This window comes from Anarhichas minor, unplaced genomic scaffold (genome assembly GCF_050575085.1).
Source record: "Anarhichas minor isolate MPS153535 unplaced genomic scaffold, ASM5057508v1 ptg000052l, whole genome shotgun sequence".
Taxonomy (NCBI): domain Eukaryota; kingdom Metazoa; phylum Chordata; class Actinopteri; order Perciformes; family Anarhichadidae; genus Anarhichas; species Anarhichas minor.
This window is the reverse complement of record NW_027466498.1, coordinates 1740344-1757246: the sequence shown is the minus strand read 5'-3', so window position 1 is coordinate 1757246 and position 16903 is coordinate 1740344. Positions and strand designations below refer to the sequence as shown.

The 16903-nt window shown below is 41.0% G+C and overlaps 1 protein-coding gene across 3 annotated transcripts in view; it reads left to right on the top strand.

Moving 5' to 3' along the window:
• The window catches only part of bcas3 (BCAS3 microtubule associated cell migration factor), a 351541-nt gene that overhangs the window by 17331 nt on the left and 317307 nt on the right, over positions 1 to 16903 (top strand). The window lies entirely within an intron of this gene.

The following is a 16903-nucleotide window of genomic DNA, read 5'->3' as shown; positions in this document are numbered from 1 at the left end:
TTGGCCCAATAAAAACACCAGGATTTTCCCAATATATGTAGCAATGAGGATAATAATGCCTTGGGTTATATGACTTATCTCTTGCATATGATTTAAAAATCCAAAAAGGACTTGAATGAAACCATGAGGGACACCGTAGGTAATGTGTGTTGAAGAATGTGAGTTTCCAGTTGTGACAGAAAGTGTCATATTTAGTTAAGTGCCTATAAGAGCAGCTAAAAACAGTGGCTGGTTAGGCCAAAATCAAGTCCTCCCCCAGCACAAAATAGCGGACAAGAAGGCTGTGTTACACTAACTAATCAAGTGGTAAACAATGGTTTGAGTGAGTAGTGGAGGAAGGCGTTGATTGACTTTACTTTATGGTCTGTCCTTGCTAAGCTCTTGCAGAAGGTAGGGATGTTCCCATCAAGTTTTTTTTTTTTGTTGCCATGATCCCGCTCTTAGTACGGAAATATTTGGGATCTGCTTATACAGAGTCCGATCCACTACTTCTACTAACCTAAATGTTGATTAAGTGTGTGCGACAACATTGGAAAGCTTGAAATGTAGTATGCTATATCTGACCCACCTTATTCTTCACAAGCATCTCGATCCAAATACTTAATGTCCTGGTTCATTACATTACATTTATATGGCTGATGCTTTTTTCCAAAGCAACATACAAAAAGTGCATTCAAACATGTGAGTACAACCCCAAAAACCACACGAGTCATGCATGTAATCTTCATCAAACATGCTGAACTAAATCAGGTACTAGATTTAGAGACATCAAGGTGCAGTGTGAACTAGGGCTGAACAATGTACCGATATTATATCGATACATTGTCAGTATTGGGCGGCTTAAAGATTGACTGTTCAATCCCCAGCTCCTCCAGTCTGCATGCCGAAGTGTCGTAAGCAAGATATTCGACCCTAAATTGCTCCCGAGGGCTTTTCTATCGGTGTGTGAGTGTGTTTGAATGAGCAATTAGATCAGATCCTGATGGTCAGGTTGGCACCTTGCATGGTAGCTCCTGCCATCAGTATGTGAATGACATGTAGTGTACAGCGCTTTGAGTGGTCGAAAGACTAGAAAGGTGCTATATAAATCCATATGAGAATAGATATCATCTTAGATTTTGGATATTGTATTATCGCATAAGTTTATTTTCCTGGTTTTAAAGGCTGCATCGTGTGATGTAATTTTCTGAACATTCTAGCTGTTCTATTCTTTCTATTATGTCATTATAGTTATATCATTATATCCACATTATTGATGATTATTTATCAAAAATCTCATTGTGGAAATATTTTTTGAAAACACCAATAGTCAACAATATCGTTGCAATATCAATATTGAGGTATTTGATCAAAAATATTGTGATATTTGATTTTCTCCACATTGCCCAGCCTTGGTCTGAACATATGAGTTGTCAGTCTGCAAAAGAAGCTGTGTGAAGTTTCTGCTGACCTCATGGGAGGCTCGTTCCACCATCGTGGAGCCAAGACAGCAAACAGTCGTGACTTCATTGAGCGGTAGCCGGGCCTCCTTCTCTTTCTTCTGAAATGGATGATATGTGATCAGCTAGAGAGAAGACGTATCACTCGTTTGGAGTTGCTGGAACTACAGAAGTACTCTGTTTTTTTTTTCCCCTCACAAAAATGTTTTTTGCTGAGAACAGCAAAGTTTCATTTTGGACTGCCATCACGTTACTCACAGATTAATGTTAATTAATGCAGCTGATATGACCTGCTGCTAGTGACATTTGTGAAACAGTGAGAGCTATGAGAAAAACAAGACGGTCTTTTTGGACACTGCTCTTCACTAGTAATAAGAGAGATAACAGATTTGCTATCGTTGAAACGTTGCACACTCTTGATTTGAATGTGCAGTGAAATGTGCACTCTGTAGAGCCCAGTTCTTGTAAAGGAGAGCAGTGCTTCAACACAAGCAGGTAGAGGAGAGAACACACATTACAGTGTAGAAAGGATCGGAATGTGATCAGATTTATTTGAGCTAATATCCACCTTTTAAGATATGCCAAGATATCAATCTTTAGGCTTGGGAATACTTCAGTTATGGCTGACATTGCTGCTATTTCCAAAGCTTAAAAAGCTTAAAGCTGTTATTTTTTGGGAACCAACGGCATTGTCATGTTGTCACTTCATAAAGTATGGTGAAGTCTCCTGTTTACACATCTGGCAGACAAAGAGCAGCACAAGCTTTTATTTAGAGTCATGTTTGTGTCCACTTGAAAAATGGAAGTCCAATAATCTCTCTACATTTAAACTATTTCCATTTCCACCAACCCTTGGGAAAAATATCTGCCATTTTAGCTGCTAAATACCACATTTCCTGCATCGGGTCATGTGTGAATGGGAGCAGGAATCGATATTCATACCTCAAAACCTAGGGTGTGTATCAATACCCATACTACTACACTATTTAGTATTCTAAAAAAAGTATTTCATATTTCCCAATACAAAGTATGTCAAAAGCAGTATGCCAAAAATACCAGGATGTCCTACTGCATGCCGTCACATTTTGCAGCCCTTCTGGCTATTCTCACCCACAGTCCTCTTCACAGAGGATATATGAGCAACAGGGTCAAAGTTCAGTGTTATGACAAAGTAGTATGTCCCAATTGAACGCATACTGCATGCAACAGTACGTACTTTCTAAGGTTAGCTGCAGTACGTACTGAAAGTAAAAAGAAAACATATGGACATGGAACGCAGCCCAAGTAACATTTCAGGGAAAATGCCTGGAAATGAATGAAAGCAGTAACGTTGCACGTAAAGTGTTACGACCTTCTGACAAAAGACGCTTTCATGTGGAGCAAACAAACCAATTACATGACTCCACTCATGACGTATTTATATCTGCTTTAGTATTTACAGCGATGCTTTACCGAGTGATTTGACTTTTCTGGTAAACTTAAATATTAGATACATTACAAGAATACTGGCACCAGACAATGACAGCTCCTCGCCCACCTGATGTTCCTGAAAATAATGAGACGTCTTCTCTCCCGTACACTGCTTCTTCTGAGTTTCATGGCGGTTGACATCCATAAGTGTAGCAATACTGCCGTCTGCTTGACTGTTCCTTGTCACATCTATTCTAGCATTGCCGTAACTTACGTGAAAAGGCGCAAGACAAAAATTGTCCTAAATGTACTGCATGTGGAAATAGTGGAAATCACTAGCGGTGCCTGGAAGGTTATCAGTAATTTACCGGTAACTATGTGTGAAAAAGGCTTAACACTGCACCAAAATAGTTTAGGCTAGGCTGTAAAGTTACAAAAACCCTGAAGAGCTGAGGGGGAACTTCAGAGTCCACACTTCAGAGTTGGACAGTTTTTTTCACATTGCATATAATCAATCTAAAAATATAGATTTGTGCAGCTTTAACTAGATGTAGTTCTTTAGATACATTTATGTTAAATGTTTAAAAGATTTAATATTTTTACAACTAAAGACAACAATACCTTTTTGAAGGGAGTATTGTCACATTTCTGTATAATCAGGTCCAGCACAGAATCACTAAGTACAACCCCAGTAATACATATATAGTTGAATAAACACCTCTTTGACAAAATACATCTTCCTGAATGTAGAATTTGTGGCAGATCAATTCTATTGGATTGCATTCAATTGTATGAGTGACCTAATAAAGTGACCACGGATTAGTTTCAGAGGAGCTATCCTGCAGAGTTCACAGACTGCTCGGAGACCAGAAGCAAAGAAACTAAAGCGAACTCAGTGTGCTATTGGAATGACCCATCATTGTGATGTTTTGTCTTTAAACTGCTGCAGGGAGGGGAAAGTGTTTTACTCTTTGCAATGTTGCACAAGTACAAATCCTACATCTGAAAGTAATTTTCTGTTAATAATAAGAGGCATCAAAGGACACCCAGCTTCTTGTTATGAACCCTTCACATGCACACAACTGGAGCTGAGCCAGTGATGTGGGCTTGGTGACTGTGATTCATGGCTTTCTAGTGGCGCTATGGTTTGCATGCGAGCAGTACCTGGACACCCCATAGGCAGACAGGAAGGAGATTAAACAGATGTGTCGGTCCCCCGGATTCTCAGGGCTGGGACTGGGCACGTCATGTCTTTGTTAAGTGAAAGAAAGGGAATTTAAAAAGTGACAGACCACAAGGCATCTTGTACTCTCCTCTCCATACCCAGTCCGTGAACTCCTCTTCGCCCCTCCCCCATTTACTTATGCTCCTCTTCCAGAGCAACACAAAATATAACTCAATATATCCTCCTTGGGAAATGAAATAAGGAAGTCTGTCTTCAGCCGGGCCTCGATGGAGACCAACCTCTTGATGTTTTCCAGGGACTGCCGCTCCTGTCTCTCTGACGCCGTTGCTGCTGCCGTTGCTTCTGCTTTTCCTATGTCCTCACTGACACTGAGAGGGCAGCGCTTTGACGGTTTGGCAAATCATTCAGGCGTCACTCGACACTAATGCTAAAAACATGCACTGTGTTGAAAAGCAGAAACCCTGACCTCTGGCTGAATGGCACAGCCTGGTTCTTCCCCCTACAGAAGTGCTTGGTAAATAACACTTTGGTCAAAGACGAGAAGGAAAAAGGCTTCCGGGTGCGGCGCAGTACTTTCCATTGGGCCTGTTCATAAACTTACTAAGGTCCTCACACAATTTTTAGCATATAATCATTTTGAAATAACAGCTTTTGTTAACCACCAAAAAGGATGCCGTCTTGACACTTAAATGAAAAACAGATTGAGGCCTTGGCCGCTACAGCGGTGCTGGTTTAGAAGTTGGTTCAGTCAGCTCTAGGCTTAGATTACAAGATTTGCAAATTAAAGGAAAACCAGAGAAGGGAAAAAGCATGTGTGCTGAAGCCCTGTACTTGTGGATTTCCAGTCAGGCACACTCAACATAATTTTATCAATGGAAAGGATTATGCGTTAAGTCCAAACAATGTATGGATCCAGTGATTTTCTTGACAGTAAAGCTACATTAAAGCTGCACATGCGTCCCTTTCAGTCTTTGCACTAGTGCCAGTAGGCTTTCGGAATTAGTAAAGAATGCTGGTGCCATTGCAGACCTTGGTATGTCTGCTCACATTTCTGGAAAGGATTTGTGTTTCCTTTCCCGACTTGCTGTTGTTATTATTTTTCATTCATTTTAATTGCATCCACAGGTATTACAATTCTGGGAGACTTAAGGCAGCTTTCTCTCAATGAATGTAAATTGTATGGCCAAGAGAGAGGAAACTTAACTGTTTGTGGGTGTGTGAGAGCACACACGTTTTGGGCAAAAGTTCACTGATGAATAACCGCGCTTTGTTCTCCAGATTTTGGGAACTGTCAGTGACATTTTCAACCTACCAGCTACTCCCTCACAACATCTCCAGATGCTGAGAGGATGTGGTCCTTTTTTCTTTTCACCAATAGTCCTCTTTCACCGTGCAGATTACTGCTGGATGTGCTATTTCTGGGTTTTTGCTAATACAGATTGATATTCTGAGCAGATACCATGGTCATGTTTTTTGTACGGTGCTCCATGTCATGAAAGTCACCACCACCATCCCCGTCTCATACTTTCATTCTAAAAGGGTTTCCATCTGCAATTCCCAAAGGCTTGTTGTGCATTTTAAAGTTTCCTTCCATTTTGTAACTTTTCTTTTAACATATTTATGATGTTCATTTAAAGTGTATATCCTGGGGAACTATGAAGTCTGTGTTGTGGATTTGGCAACACTTGTGGTCATGACTGGTCCTGTCAAGTGCATTTTGATTTCCACAGATCCCATTGTTGTTATAATTGGAACAAAGATGTAAATTCCACAGTGGCAGCGATGTGCCAGTGTCTTGCCACAGCCATAAACAAGCGTGGCATTGTTAGACCGGAAGTATTTTAATCAGAAGATAATCCACCTTGTCTGTTTTTTCTGCAAATACTTGGTGTTGCAAGATTTATAATGTCTCAGATTAATGTTTGAATGAAATGATCCATCTCTAAAATACATTTTTTTTCAGTTGTAGATATAATTTGAAAGAATGCTTAAATTATTTATTGATCATGGGGCGACTGTGTCTCAGTGGAGCGGGGTCGTCCTTCAATCAGAGGATCGGCTGTTCGATCCCCGGCTCCGCTAGTCCATGTAGATGTGTCCTTGGGCAAGACATTTAACCCCAATTTGCTCCCGTAGGCTGTGCCTGTGGAATATGTATGAATAGTAGATAGTCCTGATGGGCAGGTGGCACCCTGCATGGTGTGTGAATGGGTGAAGGACATGTAATGTTAAAGCGCTTTGAGTGGTCGGAAGACTAGAAAAGCACTATACAAGTACAGTCCATTTACCAAGTCCAAGGGCTTTGCTTTCATGATATTCTTGGACATAGTCAAATTTCCTTCCGTACCCAGATGTGGTGCTGCAGAAACTCAACTGACTGACTTCAGCCGACATCGAGCGCACCTGCCCCTGTCCTACATCACGGCCGAGGTATGTCACTGTTGCGCTGGCAAACCTAGCCAGATTGACAGTGAGTGATGTGTGTCCCACGTTTTGCTGACAAATACTACATCATCCTATTAGACTGCATAACTTTCCAGAACTGACACAACCGTATTTATGTCACAGCCCGGCTCAAAAGCTGCAACAAAGATGGGAAACCAGACGAGCGGGCTGGGAAGAAAAGTAATGTATTTGGAACTAAACGTAAAACAACGCCACTGTGTGGCAGTGGATATGAATAACTGAACAAAAAAAAACACGAGCCATCAACATGCCTGCCGGCAATCTCCCAGATCTGCCAGGAGGTGTTTGTAGGGCAGAGCACACCAGGCCAAGGTGTAGCTCATGCCGCTTACAGATGCAGCCACCTAGAATTCCCCCTCCCTCTGTGATGGTGTCCAGGCCAATCTGTTACGTTACCCCGCTGGTTCTTTGATCGGTGCTTGGCTGAAAGGAGATCACCCTGAAAATCAGGATCTGTGCTTTCAAAAATATGTAAATAATAACTTTTGACATCTGAGGGGAGGCAAACATTATTGATGTTCCAGCAAATACTATAAGTCTGAGAAATATACAGTGAAAAGCATAAACAAAGAAACATGATTCTTCAGTGTACTTTGTGTGTTTATTGTGAAGGAAGCACCAACTCATGGTGTCACCTTGCAAATGAATGAATGGGGGTGTTTTCAGTGGAATCTAGACACACCCTGGCTTGCAGCTGGCTGGGAGTGGAAATTCCAGGGGGGCTGCATCTGTATGATCCTCCATTCAGCACCTGCAACACAACAAGCAAAGAGAACCAGGGACACCTACTGTCCAGGTGGGGGGGTTGTCTCTACACAGAAACAGAAAGCATCTCAAGAACAAGGTGCTCTTGACAAAGCATCATCAACAATATTTTCTGAGCCTTTAATGTGGTGAATGTCCAAACAGTACGATTGCTAAAACAGAAACCAATATATCAATCTGTGGTTGGGCAACACAAGTAGTGTTATTAATAAATCATTATGACCCGTGTAGACCTCTACAAAACTGGAATCACGTAAACTTCAAATGTTTGCAACGCCCTCACAAGGGCAAGAGTCTCTTTCTCAGAATGATTCAACTAAGAAGAGTTAAGATTTACCTAGAGAAAAAACTCACAGGGTGTTCAACCCTGTGATATCCATTAGATGCAAGCAACACCGGTCAAACAGATTCCTGATGTGCTGAAAACAATTTTCCCACTTATGCTGTAGATCACTACGTCATCGAGTTACACAGCACAGCCATTTAGCCCAAACGCAACCATATTCATTAGATGGTGAAAGGTCACTGGTGCATTCCACAGCCCGAAACTCATCACTGAATCAGAGATAAGACCAAAAGGAATTATAAAAGCTGAAATCTCTTTAGCTTCTGGAGACAGAGGAGTATTGCCAATATCATTTGAGCTAATCAAATTTAATGACCAGATGAGCTGAGCCCACCTGACCCACGCAATCTCCTCTGTGCGTCTCAGTGGATAAAGACCTGGTTTAGTTACCCCATTTACCTCACGATAATCTGTACGGAACCATGCAGGGGGAGGCTCAGCTGGAAGAAGAAGTTTCAGCAATGTTATTGGAGAGCATATATTGTATTCCTTTCCATTACCTGGTGTTTTTCTTCTCAAGGGTTTGATGAAATCTTTCCAATTCTTGGCTATGAGCATGGTATGCAGAAGCCTGATTGTGTTTCACCTTCAACTGCTTCAAAACTTGAGCAAACAGATGTGATGAAAAAATGGATTCCGGTCACTTTGAATCACTTTAGAAATTCCAAAGATTGCAATAAAACGCGTCAGTGCTTTAACCAGCAGTAATCGTACGCAACAAATATGCAGCCGGATGTCTTGTGTTTTGACACATTACTCTGAGCAAATATACACTTCCAGACTGAACATGGTATAGGACGAATGATTAAAACTGATTGATTAACTTTCTGGTAAAATCCATGTCTCCCAAACAACCAGCTTGCGCACAGCCTAGTAGGCTACAACTAACCTATGACATCACGCCGACACCAATTAAACAAGGATCAGATGAGCAAAAATGGGAAACCAGACGCGCGGGCTGCTCAGAGAAGTAATTTATTTCGTAACAAAATGTAAAACAGCCAATATAACGTGTTGTCAGTCCTCGTGGAAGATGTAAAAGGCATGGAAAATACACCGGTATGAAGTTGCCCCAGTCTATGGATATTGACTATACTGTCTATACCTCTCTTTTTTTTTTCAAATTGTATTACCGGCACAGTAATACAAATCGTTGCAGAATTTGTCATCAGCAGCCTGCTCCAGCGATTAGTCTGGAAAACATGAGCGAGTCTGCCAGAGCCAGAGTGGTAGAGCCCATGCTGCTTTCTTTGGAAACGGAGAAATGGCTGGAAGTGCTGCATATAAAGAGGAGGAGGAGGAGGAGGAGGAGGAGGAGATAGTAAAAACAAAAAATGGTGCAACTTCCATTATAGGGACATGGTTTGGGCTTACTTCTAATGAACATAATCTTTGTACAGTATTTCATCATTGTGGATCTAACTTAAGAGCAATTCAGTATTGTTTTTTAGTTATTGTATTCTGCAAAGACTCACTGTTTTTCATAATGTATATTTTTTTAAAAGCCTTCTATGATACATATTGACAACTGTCCTGTGCCGTCTCTTGGACACTTAACTCTGCGTGTTCTTTAAGTGAATGTTATGGTGTTAGGCAAAATAGTTTATTTTCATACAGTAAATGTTGGAACAGCCAAATGTTTGAGCATGTTTGGTCAAATAATATTATACGTCTAACAATGTTTAGAGTATTTCATAATTCATGACCAAATAAATGGACTATTAGGGGTGAGGGAAAAATGGATTCTTCAATGCATTTCGATTCTAACTACTAGCAGCGTTTCGGTAAAAGTGGCTGAGCATAAGCGACTGAATATGGATAGACTGGCTCCCTCTGGCTTGAAAGATAGCATATGCAAGCATTTTGGCTTCTTTGAATTGGAAGGATGTGCACCCCTTCTCTGTCATTGAGAACCAGAGCTTCTGCACTATGTTGCACACTTTGGAACTGAAATACAACATTCCATCTCTTATTTTACGAACACACTCTAGCGGTAGGGTTGCAACCGAGTGCTTTATGACTTTATTTATGGTTATGCCACATGTTCCAGAGAAAGCATTATTTTTGTATGAGAGCTGGTATAGAATTCTGCATTGTTTTTGCATAATAGCGTTTTTTGATTTTGGTAAACAACAAAATGTTGTTTTTTGTCTGAGGGAGTATATGCTCATTGGCCATAACAGGAACATTTTGGTTGAAGATAAGTCATTATTATTTATTGTGAATAAGGGCAGCTTTTTATGTCAAGTGATTCAGAACATGCTCAAGGATGCTGCTAAAGGCACAATTTTAGTACTTTTCTTGTTCGTTCTCTTTGGAATGCTGGGAAATATTTTGGAAAATGTAACCTTCCAGTCGATACATGCCTTCCATTTGTCACTAATATGGTATAAATGAAAGACATTGGAAGTAAATTCATCTGTTTGATAATATAGATCATTACAAATGTGCTCTGTTTTAAAAGTAGCAGGTAGTCACAGTGAGAAAAAATACACCATGTATAGAAATAAGAAGTGTTGATGCATCAAGAATAATCGATAATCGTTTAATAAGCGCATCGTAGGATTAGAGGACGAGTGCCTGTGGTTTTTCTGTTCTCATGAAGGCTCATTCTTCAACTCTTCTAAACCAGTAAGGAGTTTTTGCCGAAATGCATTGAGTCTCTGCGTCTTTGCAGTTGCATTGTAGAACCAGCCTAAAAAGACCCATGTTGCATAGTTATTGGACAATCATATATGTGTAAACCCAAGCACCTCATCCCTCCATTGTCTCTTTGAAAGTACCAACAATGTCCATTCCAGCTGATGTGCTTTGATTTCAAGTTCTACTCTAGCATGAATAATGTGTATCTGGCTTATAAACTAAATTTGAATAGAGTCGTCATATACAGTACATCATAGGTCATATACATGAAATGTAACTTCTGCATTTAACCCTTCCCTAGCTCATTGGGAGCAGTGGGCTGCTGAGAAGCGCCCGGGGAGCAGTTAGGGGTTCAGAGGGTACTTCTCAAGTCTCTTAATTGTCGTTTCTTCGCTCCTCGATCCTCGCTTGAACCGGAAGTTGTTTCTGCGCCGCCATATTGACGGCCGTCCCAAAGTTCTAATGTAGCTCGGAGGAGCGAGGATGGAGGATGGAGGATGGAGGAGGGACCTCGGAGGAGCCATGAGCGAGGAACCACGAGAACAGACTTCCAGGAAGTCTTTTAACGGCCGACACGCCCCCTCATTGTTCATCTGTTATGTGATTGGACGCTGCAGCCGATCGGACTGACTGACTGGAGTTTAACACCAGAGTGAAGACGGATCACAGAATAAACTCAAGCTTTATATTATATATTAATATATTTATATTTGATTATTAAATAAATGTTCATTGTAGTCTGAACAGCAAAAGAACCACAAACAACTTTCTGCATTTATTAGAAAGATTTGTGTTTTCATGATCTGATGTTTCCCTCAATAACTTTTATTATGAATACAATTAAAGTCAGAGAGAGCTGGAGAGACGAAACACTTTTTACATCATTCCTGAGTGTTTGAGTTTTATCATTGAAGAGAAACAATAATCATATTCTGGGTTATTTAATAATGACGCCACAGTCACAATTTCAAAACATACAGACGCAAATAATTCATAAATAAGACGATCGCATTCCGCCGGTAGAAATGGATCCTGCGCTTATACACAGGACACAGTTTGTTAACAGACAACAGAGAAAACACCTCTACACTGATGATTACTGTGTGTCTTTATTCGTTATTAGTATTATTATTATTAAGTACAGTGATCATGTGAACAGACACAAACTTCTCAAAAGTCTCTCCAGCTGTTAAAGCCGACTGACAGCTGATCAGCTGTGATCAGCTGATCAGCTGATCAGCCGTCATCAGAAACAGACGTCGCTTCACGTGACGCAACTGAGGAAAGGACGTCTCATGTATCTTAAAACATATTTCCTCGTTCCTCTCTCCTCGCATGGTTTCCTCCATGCATCCCTGGTGGGAGGGACTAAGACGCAAGGAAAGGACACAAGTGAGGGAAACGGGGATGCAATTAAGAGACTTGAGAAGTACCCAGTGTCTTGCTCAGGGACACTTCGGCACAGGACTCGTAGCAGTCAAGGATTGAACCGCCGCCCTTGCGGTTGCTGGACGACCCTCTCTACCCATTGAGCCACGGGTAGAGAGTGTGGTATCAGGTCATGTTTACTTTGTGGTGCAGTGCTTCAAGCAAAGACATTGTTACTTTACCTGTGTTCATTGTCGGTTTGGGTGCCATCTGCCACCTCCTGCCCCTCGCAATGGCAGTAAATGCCAAGCAAAATCAAAGTAATATGAACGACAAACATATTTCATTCCCCTGAACACCTATCATTAAATCTGCTTAAATCTCCTGGACGCAGGCTATTAATTACATGCTTGCAAGCAGAAAATTCCACTTAGCTCACACACACACAAACACTTTTGATGGCAAAAGCCCATTGTGGCACTAAGCCCTTGTGTTTTAGTGCATTTTCATGACAGGTTTTGCTCTGTGGACAGGATGTATCCATCTTCTAAAGTGTATTAAATGGAAATCATCAAGCATTTGTATAAAACGATCCACCAGATTAAGGGGATTTGGAGAAGTGATGCTTTTTATCCACCATGAGGTTATGGTGTTCTTCACTGTCACATTACGACCACACAGAGGCACGCGCACACACACACACACACACACACACATGCACTCTTGCAATCTAAGCCTACTCTGTGTGTAAGCTAGATGCTACCATCAGTGACTCATATTTCATTTGTACTTTCACTGTCATCATGGGTTGTTGTGAAGCTGTATTGATTGCAGGGCTTTCTGTGATACGGTACTGGTGCATGTAACTTTAAAATGAAATGAACATTTAAAACGTTTTTTTTTCCTGCACCAACAAACATTTTTTTGTGAAATGTATTCAGTATACCTTCAGTAGCTAGCCTAGCATCGAAGTGCTAGTTAACATTAATGGTATGCTATACTCAGCGTATGTTAACTCCACAGGTTTTTAACCTCCTCCACCCCGCGAGGACGCCGGAAAATGGTTTATTGTTTGCTAAATATTGTGGAATTGTAATTTTCTTTTACAGGATTAAACAGCAACGTATGGGCAACACTATCATATAAGTCACTTTTTACACACTCCAAACACAACTATAGACTACTAATATAAGCATCTAGAAAACGTGTCATAAAAGGACGAATTTGTGGCCATAAATCGCCATCATATTTAACTGCACATTGATTTTGCACCACGAAGCTAGCGGCTAGGCGGATAATCCGCACATCGTTTAGCAATAGCATCAGACACAGAACACATAAATACCTTCGGTTTTTCTCTCCGTGAAACCAGTAGAAAGCTATGACTGGACAAAGGCAACAGGTCAGTTGTCTTCACCGGAAAAAATCCTTGGTTTTTGGACAGGTTTTATGAAATATTAGTACAAAAACATAGAAAATGATCCGTTTCAGAGCTACTGTCATGGCCGCCAAGTGCATCCTGTTTACAGCCGAGCTGTTTCCGGTAGAAGGGGGGTCAACCCACCTCGGGCCAGCGGTCAGACCTTCGGCCAATGGAATTTTACGCTCGGGGATACGCGGCACTTCTTGCAACTTTACTAGCTCAAAGTTGTGTCAATCAACACCCGCTTTGGCACACGCCTTCCTGAGACTCTGACGCGTCGAAGGAGGGTTTATTGACTGAAATCGACCGATGATAGGCTGAGCTACAGCCCCATACAGACACATGAACTGAGAAAATCCTATAGATGACAGCCAGAAACAGGCTCTGATGATGTTATGAATCTCAAAATGATTCCTAACATCTGTATTTGGATGTATTGAATAATATGAGTGATAAAAAAAAGTGAAATATATAGTTATATAGTATATAAAAGTACAATGTAAGAGCTGCAACAGCTGGTTCGAAAATGATGACCTCGCGTGACCTCTCTGTACTAAAGCCTCTTATTCTTCACTTTATCCCAGCCAACCTTTATTCAACAACTACTTGATCAGTTGTGCTATGATTTGGGAGAGTTTGAGGCAGCCAGCTGCATTATTTCAAAAACATAATATCAATAAAAGTGCTTTTTTTCAGGCGAACCTGAATATTTTCAATTTGAGCTGTGTAATATCTTCATTTATTATATTAACCAGCAACATATACACAATATTACCCATCTGAACAATCTCACAAGTGTTATAACTGATTATAGCATGAACAATTATTAAAATAGACCTTGTAGTTACAGAACTGTGGTCTCCTTAGTATGGGTATCATTTTCGAGCAGAGGGCTAAAAATAGGGCCAGGGGCTTAAGAGGTTGTATGTCTCCTTCCAACCTCTGCGGGTAATGAGCATCACTGTTGTGCCCCAGGCAATAACGTTTAACTCGGTCAAAGCCCACACAACCAGCCTCTAAAAGAAGAAGGATCTGAATTGATTTCATGAGTGTATAGAGCAAAGCCGTATAGTCGGACCCTGGTTGAGTTGGGTGATGCGACTCTATGATTGGCCAGCCTGCGTCAGCGGGCCTGGACTTAGCGACACTTTTCACATGCTCTCACACCACACCACAAAACAAATGTATGACTGATAACGTTGTGTACGAAAAGAGGACACTGATGACACACGGACAGACGCAGCAACGCGCAACAGCAGGAACAGTGTTGCTCCTTGATTCCACAGTCTTCTGTCTCCATTGCCAGGTGATCTCTAGGCTTCAGATATCTCCTTTTCTTTTGAACCTGTTTTTGCTGCTGAATCTGTTCAAGATCCTGCATCTATCCTTCAAACATGTTATAGACCTTTCTGTCTGCTTCTCTCGCTTTTTGTTTTCCCAAAAATGTGATAATATTTTTTGTGGGAGTACAGTTAGTGACAGTGTGGGCTCCATGCTAGCTCTGACAGCTTGACGGAGTAAGAGAGGTAAACAGAAAGGGGCGGGGCTTAGCGAAGAGTCAGTTGTGTGTCCCGCGGTCCCTTTTGGACAGTTGTTAGCCCTGAACAGTTATGTATGTTAGAGCTGAGAATTATGTTCACAGCTCAAATTTTACGTGCATATGCACCTGGTATTTTGATCCCCTTTACTCTGTGTCTAAGATAATCTAGTCATACCAGAACAGAATACACAGTCACTAAGGATCTTTTTATCCTGGTCTCCAAAGTTGGTCTTCAATTTGTGCGCAGGAATATCATGCTCTCCACTGAAATAACGTTTCTAATGAAATCGTTACCGGTCCCTTTTGTCATGCCCCTGTGTGGAAATGAGAGTGACTGTAATCTGGTCTTCCACTTCCCCTTTTTCATTGCACCACACACGCACACATTCATACACACTTGTTCAGTGCATAGGCAGCGCTTCGGGGCTCAGGCTTCACTCAAGAGCGTTTATTTTAACTTGCATGTCTGTTTAATGTCTGTCGAAAATGTGTTCTGCCTCGCCAGTTTTCCCCCTTCAAATAGGAAGTCAGATTAAACTCAGTAGGACTGGAAGCAGTGCGTATAAACACACTCGACAAGCTGAATGATTAGTAATGACTTTTCAAACCTTTACCACAACCCCATTCCCTATACCAGGCCACTGTGGCCAAAGCAATTAATATTTTATTTTACTAAACTTTCCTTTTACATTTAACAAGGTGTGTGGCAGTACTAATGCAATTTTCTTCAGATGTAGGAAAGATAAAGGAGCATTTGCTTGGTGAAGTAATACTGGTGGGTCTAAGCAGGGCCAATATTTTTCTAACGTCCCAGAGTAGAAATCAGTCTTAACTGGCCAAAAGCCATCGGATGCATTTATGGTCCTACTTCTAGGTGCTGGAGTAAAAATTAGGAAATGACCACCATCACCAGCAGGTCTACTTGTTTGCTTCAGAGTGAACTATCTCAGCAATTATTGCATGGATTGCCATGAAATTTGTTACAGACATTTATGTCTCCCTCACATTGTATTAACTAAGCGCCATCATCTGATACAATTGTGATTCGTCCAAAACTTGGGTTCATGACCAAATACTCACGAAACCTTTCTTGATTGTCATTGTGAGCATGTTAGCATGGTAACACAGTGCCTACATACAGGCTCACAGAGCCACTGGCATGGCTGTATACTTGTATTTGTCTTGTTTTGACTGATCTATTCATCATGCAAAAGAAAGAACACGCTCTCTCTCTCTGCAGAATCCGAGCTTCCTGCCACCTTCTATGACACAGGGAGAATGTAGCTGTCCAACAGTGATCATTTCAGTCTCTCACAGCCAACCATATCGCTCTTGCAAAACCCCAGATAATGCACAGATGTATTTTTGTGCCTAAAGTAAATGTCTAATTCGTGAATATCATTGTGAGATAATTGCTTATTTTGTATTGCGTGTAACCCAGATGCAGTAGCTTAGTCACCTATATTATTTGACTATCTATGTACATAAAGTCTACACATTTGTACCACTATCTAAACTGCAGCTGTCAGGAAAACTACAGAATGTCATCATAATTTCTGCTTTACGCGGGAGAGTGTAGTAAGACAGCAACATCAAAGTCACTCCAAGGTACCGCTGAAAGCCAGTGTAGGAAGTCATCTCTACGGTAGGGCTGTTTACAGTCCTATGTTAACTTTAAGCACGATTCAAAGGAGTGCTTCTGAGACGTTTGATGGATATGGGCCTTCATTCAACTTAGTTTTGACCTTTTTCCTACTCATTCTCTGAGTCAGGACTCTGTGATGTGGCTGGAAAGTGAGTTTTGAGAGTCAGAAGCCAAAGCACCTGATGAAATATTCATTAAGTAATTTGCATTGTAACACATAAATGTATCCTGTCTTGAAGCTGTCCTCTAGCCCGTATCCTTATGCACAAGCAGATAGAAAGCAAAGAAATTAGATTGAACATTTCCAGATACAGCTTTGAGATGTTAAAGCAGAAGAAGGAACTCCTCCATGACCAATGGTTCTTGTGTCAAGTGTTTCCACTTAACTCAGACAGAAAATTGGCACAAGGCAAAAACTGCTCAAATTGGATCTAATGCAAGCTTTGGTTTGGGTAATGAATATGAATATCCACTTCCCTGCTGACAAAAGAAGAAGGAATAAGCTGAATGTATAGACTTTATTGCCTATACACCACTTCCCATGTGTCCAATGAAAGTCTTGTTATTGGTGCTGGTGGGTACTTCCTACAGTGAAGTTAAAGTTGCTATTCATTTTACATTTTTAAAACAACCTTTTTTACTGTCAGACTTAACAGTTTTCTTTACTATTTT